This window comes from Colossoma macropomum, unplaced genomic scaffold (genome assembly GCF_904425465.1).
Source record: "Colossoma macropomum unplaced genomic scaffold, Colossoma_macropomum, whole genome shotgun sequence".
NCBI classification, from domain to species: Eukaryota; Metazoa; Chordata; class Actinopteri; order Characiformes; family Serrasalmidae; genus Colossoma; species Colossoma macropomum.
This window is the reverse complement of record NW_023494801.1, coordinates 12,759,370-12,770,160: the sequence shown is the minus strand read 5'-3', so window position 1 is coordinate 12,770,160 and position 10,791 is coordinate 12,759,370.

Below are 10,791 nucleotides of genomic sequence, written 5' to 3'. Positions count from 1 at the left end.
GCACTGGCTTGGATCTTTATGGTTTCTGTGCTCCTCCGGTCCAAATACGGGCCGGATCCTTTTACTGCCATCCTCTTCCGGATCAGCTTAGGATCAGCTCCGGCTCTTAACCAAGGTTTTTTTTTTTAATGTAACTGCTTTTAAAGCTTTTTAAAACTACTTTTGAGTAAATTACATAAATGTTCATTCAATTATTCAATCTAATAGCAACCCAAATCTCACAGCTAATCCTCTGCTGTTTAACGCTAGTACTCCTTTTTTGGCTTAATTATGCTGACCAATTACAGACAAAATGCATACAAATGTAACAATTAACTTCCAAAGTCTGTGACATTGCAAAAAACATGTATTCTAAAATGTAAAAGTAAATTTCATAACAAATGACATCTTTGCCACATGTTTATTGAGATATTATTCTTAAATAATAGGGCAATAATAAGACACACATAAATACAATAAGTCATTAGATATTAATAATTATTAATTAACAATGAAAAATATATACATATTTGAACTAGAAATATCCTCACTGTTCAAATAAAAATGTACTGCAAATAAAAATAAATACACAAAATCTCTTTACAGTAATCATGTAATTGTAGCACAAGAACAGTTGCCAATGTAGAAAAATAAAAATAAAAAAAATGGAGATTTTTACACACACACACACACACACACACACACACACACACACACTAATTTATTCCATTATATATTAAAGAAATCTACTGATTCAAATGTATTAGTGAATGTAGCATTTTTATGGTGTAAACTATTATATTACACCAATTCAATAAGGAACAAATACAATGAACCAATATTACAACATCCATGCTTAGCTAATTTTGTATATTTTAAAGTATTCCATACAACGTAAAATGATAAATATAGCTAACACTTTCTAATAATGAACTTTAATAAACATGAACTGACCATAAATAGCTGTAAACAGATCATTACCAGAATTTGTAAACATTTATAAACACTGTACATGCTGTTCATGTACAACAAACCCTTTCACTAATAAATAATGAGTTGTTCAACATCTGTTCACATACAAATCATTGCAGCAAATTACTAAAATGCAGAACTTTATAACAGATAAGTTTTACATTTTGTCCAGCATGTATATATATTAATATATACATATTGTATATCATTGTTGTCAGAACAAAACATTGTATCTCCAAAATGGTAACTTTACAGAAGAAGGAAAAAACTTTATTTTTAATGTAAGTCAATGGAACCAGACACCAAGAAGTCACTTTGGGCCATTTCCTTTGTCCTATTCGTCATGAAATTTACACACAATGTAAAGAGCAACAGGTACTTTCAAATTATGTCAAAAACTGAAAAATTACAAAAATGGATATACAAGGTTTTGTCCTGACAGCAGCGATATATAACATCTTATGGCTAAGTAATTAGATAATCATGTGTGAAGTTTAACTCCTGGTAACAGATCACACTATCATACAAAAATATGCCTGTTATGTGAAATAGAGCATCATGTTGCAGTTTCTGCACTCTTCTGGCAGTGTCTCCACCTCTTCTCTTCACCCTGTGCAATTTTAGCCCTAACTTTTCTATCCCAAACAGTGTTTTTGAATACGCAATAAACTCCAAAGATCAGCTTTTGTTTTAAAAACATGAGCTAATTTTAAACACTTTACGTTAGCTACTGCAAAAAGGTCTATAACTAAAGAAAAGATGTTACAAACATCTGTTAAGAATAGTTATAACTTCACACATTAGTTATGTAATTACTTATCCAAAAGATATTTTAGACTCTTTAACTCCTTATTTGTTACTGAATGAGTTTGTTGTAAATGTATAGAAAAACAGCATGTAAATCACTTATAAATATGAATACACATATCAGCAACTACATGAATTATTTATAAACATCTGTACATTTTCAAATTCTTATGGACTAATAATTTGTTCACAGTTATTAATGGGCAGTTAATGGCTTATTAAACATAACTATTATAAAGTGTTACCTAAATCTATTTTGAATGTATATATATATATATATATATATATATATATATATATATATATATTTATATATATATATATATATATATATATATATATATATATTCAAAATAGCTTTTGAATACAGCTTGCTAATGTCAGCATTATTAGCTTTTGCAAAAGTAGCCAGTTTAGCGTTACAATGTTTAACTGAACATTTCTAATTATGGTAAAGTGAGTCAAAGCATATGAAATGTAATATTGTTATTAACAGGCTGTGCTGAGTAATGGAAACTGTCAGAGAAATGATACATGAGAAGTCAAACAGCAGCAGAACCCAACAGTCACTCAGAACCCAACCTCTCTCTGTATGCCTTAATTCACCAATTAAAATCGAGTAAATGTAATAAACCCTTTTGAATATAAATGTTAAAACTGCTTCCACAGTAGCAAAGTTTTTGTTGCCATCTGACTGAATGTTTTTTCCCATTTGCACCTTTCCAACTTATCCCCTGTGTTGTGCCCCCCGATAGATGCTAGAGAGGATATCAAAAAGACTAAAGTTGTGGATTAAAGTACAAGATATTCTTTCTAAAATGTGAGAACTTTTAATTATAAAGTCTAACTCAACTGGTTCAGCAAAAGTAGACATCAGGTAAAGTATGATGAATAAGTTTCATGTTATATTGCTCTTTGAGTAACATGAGCCAATGATCATAATTTGAAATCTACCTGATTCCACCATGCACTTGTAGGGGTAAGTGATATAGCAAAAATATTATATTTGGAACTTCAAGACATTTTCAGAATACAAGAAATGTATGCATCACAATATTTTGTTTTTCTGAGATTTAATAAGTTAGAACAGACAAAATAGAACCTGTAGTATTACATATAAAAATACTATTATAATAATTATATATCTACAACTATAGTCATTTATTTTATTCACTGTTTTACAAAACTGCACTGAACTACATCAATTAAACAGGCCTAATTATCCTCACTTTGTAAGGAAACATGTAACTAGTCAGGGGTCTATAATTACTGAAGATATCCACAATATGCTTCAAAAAGTGTATTTTTACTTTTCAGCAAACTGTAATCTGGCCATCCTATTTCTGTGGCTAACTAGTGGTTTGCATCTTGCAGTGCACCCTCTGTACATCTATTCTAAAGTCTTGTGCAGACAATAATCATTGTTAAATACACACAAATCCACAGGGGTATGTGGAATTTTCTTCATTATGATGAGAATTCTCATTAGAATGTCATCAGCTGTGGAGGTCTTCCTTGACCTACCAGTCTCTTTGTGGTTACTCTCTTCATTCTTAGTAATGTTCCACACAGTTGTTTTTGGTAAGTCTTAGGTTTGGCCGATGTCGCTTACTGTTTTATTCTTGTTTCTCAGCTTTCCAATGGTTTCCTTGACTTTCATTGGCACAACTCTGGATGAAAACCCTCAAATCAAAACAACAGGCTGAAAGTTCTCTTATATCTGCACTAATTAAACAATTAACTCCTTAAAATCCCAGGCTTGTGACATACTAAGGTTTATCATTTAGTAACTACATGCACTACAATGCAAACTTCTTGCATTTCCTAAAGAAAATACCAGTGCTGGTAAGCAAAAAAAATAAATAAAAAATAAAAAAGGAAACATTAATGATTATAAAGATATTTAAAACATATAGATAGATAGATAGATAGATAGATAGATAGATAGATAGATAGATAGATAGATAGATAGATAGAGAATTGTAGAACAATAGATAGATAGATAGATAGATAGATAGATAGATAGAGAATTGTAGAACAATAGATAGATAGATAGATAGATAGATAGATAGATAGATAGATAGATAGAGGAGTGTAGAACAAGTACAAAATGACAAAAAATTAGGTCTGTGGAGGGCACATACATACATATTTAATCATTTTTACAGCATGTGCATTATACACATAGTAATGTGCAAAGGTTTTAGGAACCTGAGAAGATAATACTTTGAAATGTACTTATCAGGGCAGCAAGTATTTATTTGCTTAGAAAAACAATAACATTAGAATGAATACAAAAGAACTTGCAAATAAAATAAGTAGTGATTTTTCAGTTTGTTTGTTTGACCATCTAATACCTAATTTATCTAATTAATTTATCTAATTAATTTTCCTTTAAATTAATGTGGGTGATGATGTAACTGAAACAAATCTATGCAGTGGCTGGAGAGCAAAAGAAGTCAGGAACCAAACCTGAGTTATTCAAAGTAGCTCACAAGATTTTTTTTAAAGAAAGTTTAAAGAAACCCTTGTAACTTCTTAATGCAGTTTTTTTATTGTTTAATTTTATCCTAATGTTATCTGGTGTTTACTGGCAAACACTCACTTACTGCCCAGATAAATGTTTAAACAAACTGGTTAGGTGCTTTTACACAATGCTGCATAAGGATACAGATAAGAATTTAAAAAGATCCTACTTTTTTCTCTCTGGTTGGATGCTTTCTTGGCCAAAGAAAGACAAAACATGTTACAAAATTATATTGATCTAACGAAGCGGTTATCTTAGCTTATTGAAATACTTTATATTTCAAACTTTTCATGTATGATATTTGATATAAACAATATGTAAGTTTTTGTTGTTTAGGTTTTTTGACTATTACATTTATTTTACTTGACTTTATAAATTTTGTTTCCATTTTTATGAGACTTCAAAATTGTTCTTTTGTCTTCAGCTTGTGCACCCTGTGACTAAATCATAGCTGTGATGTTTTTTGCCACATCACACTCCCTCTTGTGCTCTATTGCTTAATAACTCTCTTGCCATTTGGCTACAGCAAATGAGTTACCAGTGTAAAGCCCACTTTTGCAGTCCCACTATACATGAATTAGGAATTCACATGAAAATCTGTAGTTAACTGTGTGTTCCAGGGTCTATAAACTATAAACTATAAACTACAAAACTGTATTGAAAATAATTTAAAAACCTTTACATTTAGGAGTCTTGTGGCAACTCAAAAATATAAACAATATAGGCACATCATTTTTATGAGGGCCCTCAGAGGCATTTACCAAATAATGCCCCAACTATTTAGGCTCTAAGTTGTTAAGTTTATCAATATATAATGACTGTGTATGATATTAAAACATTTATTATTATCATTTCTTCTCCTTAAGATTTTAAGCTTTACTATTTTATCAATGACTTCTGTAAAAACCTATGTGCTGTTGAGGGCCTTTTTAACTGTGTGATGAATCATACCATATTCTGTCTCTGTCGAGAATTGGCAGGGTCTTTAAGCCAATTTTCAAAGTCATCAACTTCTTCCATTGAACCCAGTGGAAATTCCATTGTATTTGGCAGTATTTCTACTTGCTCAACTGGATCACATTTACTCAAGAGATAATTTACTTTAGCAATTAACTGGTCTTGTTGGTGCTTCAAATACTCCAGTAATGACAATATATGCAATTCTGCAGCTGCAAAAACAGTTTACAATAAAAATTACAACAAAAATGAACATTCCCTGTTTACTGGTAAACTATATATAGGTTACACGATGTCTGGGCAATATCTAAAAACTATAATTAGCACAAAAATGTCTTGACTTTTCAAAATGTTTTCAAAATAATTCTAACATGTTCTAGACTTTTGACTTCTGTATGTTTAAAGGGAAATCCCACGTATTTTTCAAATTTTCTGCATAACTCAATCACTGAGATGTAAAAAAAATTCATTCAGAGTGCTCTGTAACTTGCCAACTGAGAGTTGTTCACAGTGGTGGAGATAGGAACTAGACACTTGACGAGTTTAATACCTTCGCAGAAAGTTATTACAGGAAAAGTTTATGAACACACTTGCTGATGTCTATGACATTGTTTTATGATCATTTTGAGAATGTTTTGGGCTAAACTGTATTTTTTAACACCTTCATGGTACAGTGGTAAACCCGACACATGTAGGTTCACACTGAATTATGGAGGAATTTTGAAAAATTGGTAGAATTATCCTTTAAAAAACAATGCATTTTCCATTGTCATAACAGAAGAGCTTCAGTGGTGTTACTATACTAAAATTACATATATTAGGTATTACACTCAACCCAACTATCTTAAGCTGTATGGAAAATGTCACATTCTGGGAAACTCCCTGGCACAGTGGAAATTATAATAATTATCATAATAATCCATTGTTTTGACAGTAAAAGGGAATATAGTATTACATTTACATATTATTTAATATTAGTAAACAAGTTGTTTAAAATTAAATTAGTTCTTCCTCTTTCTGTATCAGTTCTGTTTCCCAACACAGCAGTTATGACCTCTGAAGACTGTCATCAGGTTACTTGTCAATCATCACTGATGTCCAGACACATCACCCAGACTTAGTGCACACTGCTATGATTTATTTACTTGGAGTAAACAGCCCTAGTGATTAAAAAATTTCTTCACGTTTATGCTCATTAAAGCTTCAAGAACAGTTAAAATAATTTAATATAAGCATATATAGATTAACAATAGTAATACTCACCAGAGCAGGGAATACTGTCTGTTCCTGACCTCCACCCCTTCCAGACAGGTTTGTACAGGTTTGCAGTAGGGGGCTGCTTGGGTATTGGTGCTGAATGACTTCTATTTGGAATCTGTAGAAGAGCACAAAGTTTCACAGTGCAGTGCAGGGATTTACATAAAGTTACAACTCATACAAAGTGACAACTCACATTTCAAAAGTCTTAAGAAGAGGAGGGGAGGAGAAAACTGAAAAAAAAATCACAAATATGAAAAAAAGTAAAAAATTGAAGCCCAAAAAAAAAAAGTATTAAAAATGTTACAAACCCATGGACAGGGAGGTTCTGGAGTAGTGCACAGCATTGGCAGGGGAGACAGTGGAGGAGGAGGTACTGCACCACTGCTTGGAGGAGGGGGTGTGACAGGAGGTGAAAGGGTGTTCTCAGATTGGGGTGGTTTCTGTGAACCTTTGGGTTTTTTTTGGACACACTTCCTCCTTGCTGTCATTGTCCGTGTCTCCAAAAAAGTGACTGGCAGTGGGAGAAGAATATTACAGAAATCAATTAAATATAATGTTGATTTGCATAATCCCTTATTAATACAATAACTGCAAACATTAACTGCAAACATTAAATAATGTTTAAATAAAATAAAATAAATAAATTTAATAAAATAAAAATTAAAATAAAAGTTTTTTTGCTATAGATATGTTTGTTGAATGGCATTTATGTGAACAACATTTATATGTGTGTTTGTGAGTGTATACTACTCTTGGAAAGCTACCTCCCCTAAATTAACTGCATTTTCTGAAATTGCCTAAAATGGCTAGGCTGGCTTTATACAATGAAATTTTCACAAGAATTTGATTGGTTGAAACTTAAATGAAACTTGCATCACTTGTGTTGCATAATGTAAAGCCTCACACAACTCACTTAAAACCACTCTGAAACTCAGCCACGACAATAGCTTGCTGTTATCACAATCGTTTTGGTTGGTATAATCTAGAATATTTAACATATTAGGACTGCTCTCATTCTGCAAATGTAACAGTGATACTTGGAAAAATAACACAAGGCAATACAAATAAAGATGCAAAGGTAAACAACACGTTGCGTGGAATTTAAATTAGCGAGAAAACTAAGTAGCTACTAATCTTGGAAACTAGTAGAATAATTCAGTGTACTGGTATATTTTATTTTGGTTTGTGTAACTGTCAAGTTCACCACGACCCAGAAGGATAAGCAGCTTAGATGATGAGTAAGTAAATGAGTGAGTGAGTAACTGTCAAGTTGCACAGAATTATGTTTAACGAAACTTGCAACCTACATCTAGTTGTGTGAAAGTTTTGAAGTGTAAAGCCAGCCTCAGTTTTAATGAAAAATATTTTCTTGGAATAGCTTACTGCATGATTTAAGAATTCTGACATGTTTTTCCCAGTCTGATCCAGGTTCCTCTGCATTCTTCACTGCTCTTTCTATCCGATTATCACTTTTGTAATTTGGCCAATAGGTCATCCCATTAGCATACCAGCTTTTGGGCACCACTGCCACTGTTTTGGTGCCCAGGAATTCAATTAACAGGAACATGTAGAAATCTAGAATTACAAAGACAGATGCCACAAAAAAAGGAAAAATATTTTATGTCAAAGATCAGGCATCTTTTACTTACAAAATTATCATCAGTGCAGATAAAAATTAGTTTGTCAGCTCAAATTTAAGTTGGATTTTTTTTTTAATATTCACATAAAATTACATACTTGTATACCTAATTTTTCAATCATTGGCTGTAAAATCTGTTCTCTGGTGTGACATCAACAAAATGTTTAGTAAAGGTGCCTGTCACAAGCTGAGCATTTGTAAACCTTTAAACTTTTACTTTATTTTATTTAAAATTGCACTAGGTACAACTGTTGTGTTAAAATTAGAAGAAGTATCATTATTGAGTCAGGATGGAAATTAAAACGTTAAAATATGGTGTACATGCACTGCCGCATAGTAGTAAAACATTTTTCCTGGATAGTGAGCTCCACTGAAAAAAAAACTTTCGAAGGTTTGGGACAAGTCCCACCTCCCAGTCCCAATTTTGCTTGCTTCATCCCTTGAGATTGTAGGTTAGTACTCCATGCAGTTTAGGGAGAGTGGATACTTTCTTTTTAATGTAAGCGTCCCAATGTTATCCACAAAGGGCCAGAGTGGGTGCAGGTTTTTGTTCCAAACAAGAGGAGGACACCTGATTCCAATAGTTTAATCAGTCAGTCTCCGTCTTTAAACAACTGATCATGTGAGCTCTGTCTTTGTTGCAACTAAAACCTGCAGCCACACCAGCCCTTTGCGCGACTGGACTGGACACCCCTGCATTTCTGCTTCTGTTTATTTAAACATATTCACCTCGAACCATTACAACCAATTCAAAGCTTGTTCGTTGCAGCATAATTTGACTGTGAAATCTAACTACTGTGGCAAATTATTGCAGTCATCTCAAAAAACGGAGATCTTCTCAAATAATTGAGATTAGGTGATTTGTCGTTCTTGCGACAGGCCCAGGACCACCACTGAATATCTCTGGGATGAGTTGGAGTGACCCAACTAATGCTAATTCTCTAAATTGTGGCTGAATGTAAACAAATTTTCACAGCAATCTTCCATCATCTGTAAAGCCTTTCCCAGAAGAGTAGAGGCTGATATTACAGCGAAGGCTGGAACAAGCTCCCTATTAATACCACTAATTTCAAAATAAACATTGGACGACCAGGTGTCTACAAATTTCTGCATGTGTATTTTGCTTGTATTTGTCACAAAAATGGAGCATCATGGCAAACACCCTTTGGAACTGCAAACTACCCTTTGCAGTTCCAAGGGGTGTGTAAAAATTATATTACTCTCACCTTAACAATGATGCGGTTACCAATCACCTCACTATGATGCAGTTTTACGACCAGTTTACTTGTTGTTAATAAAATAAAGCACATAGGACAAATTGTTCATTTTGGACACTACATATGATGGTCATGATGATGAAATTGCAATAAATAGTTTAGACAAGAGTTTGTTCCTCACGCCCAACACATTTTAACGTTTTCCCAGCTCTTATACTTCAATTCAGTTAGGGATTGTTAATTATCTGTTTAGATGAATAACGTGTGTTGGAAGCTTGGAAAACACTAAAAATGTGCAGGGCAGGGGATATAACTGAAATACGTTTGGGAACCACTGGATTAGCTTTAGATTTAGCACAAAAGCTACCTACACAATGAGTACTTACAGTGAAGTTTTATCCTGTTTCACATTACATATGCTGTTTCACAGTAGCATGCAGTTGATGTAGTTGATGCAGTCAGTCTTTGTCATAGTGTCTGTCACTAAGACATTTTGTACAACCCATCAACCCAAATCTAAATAAACAATATGCAAAGGACTAATTCTGAACTACAACAATTTTAGGGTACAAGACAGATGTAAACTAATACACAGAATGCGTGCAGTCCTAGGGACCCTCTTCCCTGCACAGTATTATACCTTCCCTGCTCTAACACATACACCAGTCAGGCCTAACATCATGACCACCTCCTTGTTTCTACGCTCATTGTCCATTTTATCAGCTCCACTTACTATATAGGTGCACTTGTAGTTCTACAATAACAGACTGTAGTCTATCTGTTTCTCTGCATATTTGTTAGCCCCTTTTACCCTGTTCTTCAGTGGTCAGGACCCCCATGGACCCTCACAGAGCAGGTACTATTTGGGTGGTGGATCATTCTCAGCACTGCAGTAACACTGACGTGGTGGTGGTGTGTTAGTGTGTGTTGTGCTGGTCTGAGTGGATCAGACACAGCAGTGCTGCTGGAGTTTTTAAACACCTCAGTGTCACTGCTGGACTGAGAATAGCCCACCAACCAAAAATATCCAGGCAACAGCGTCCTGTGGGCAGCGTCCTGTGACCACTGATAAAGGACTGGAGGATGACCAACACAAACTGTGCAGCAGCAGATGAGCTATCGTCTCTGACTTTACCTCTACAAGGTGGACTGACAAGGTAGGAGTATCTAATAGAGTGGACAGTGAGTGGACACAGCGTTTAAAACCTCCAGCAGCACTGCTGTGTCTGATCCACTCATATCAGCACAACACCACCCAAATAGTACCTGCTCTGTGAGGGTCCATGGGGTCCCGACCACTGAAGAACAGGGTAAAAGGGGGATAACAAAGTATGCAGAGAAACAGATGGACTACAGTGTGTAATTGTAGAACTAGTGCACCTGATGCAGTCTGAATAAATATCCCATCGCTTCGGACAGCTAGACCGCTAGGG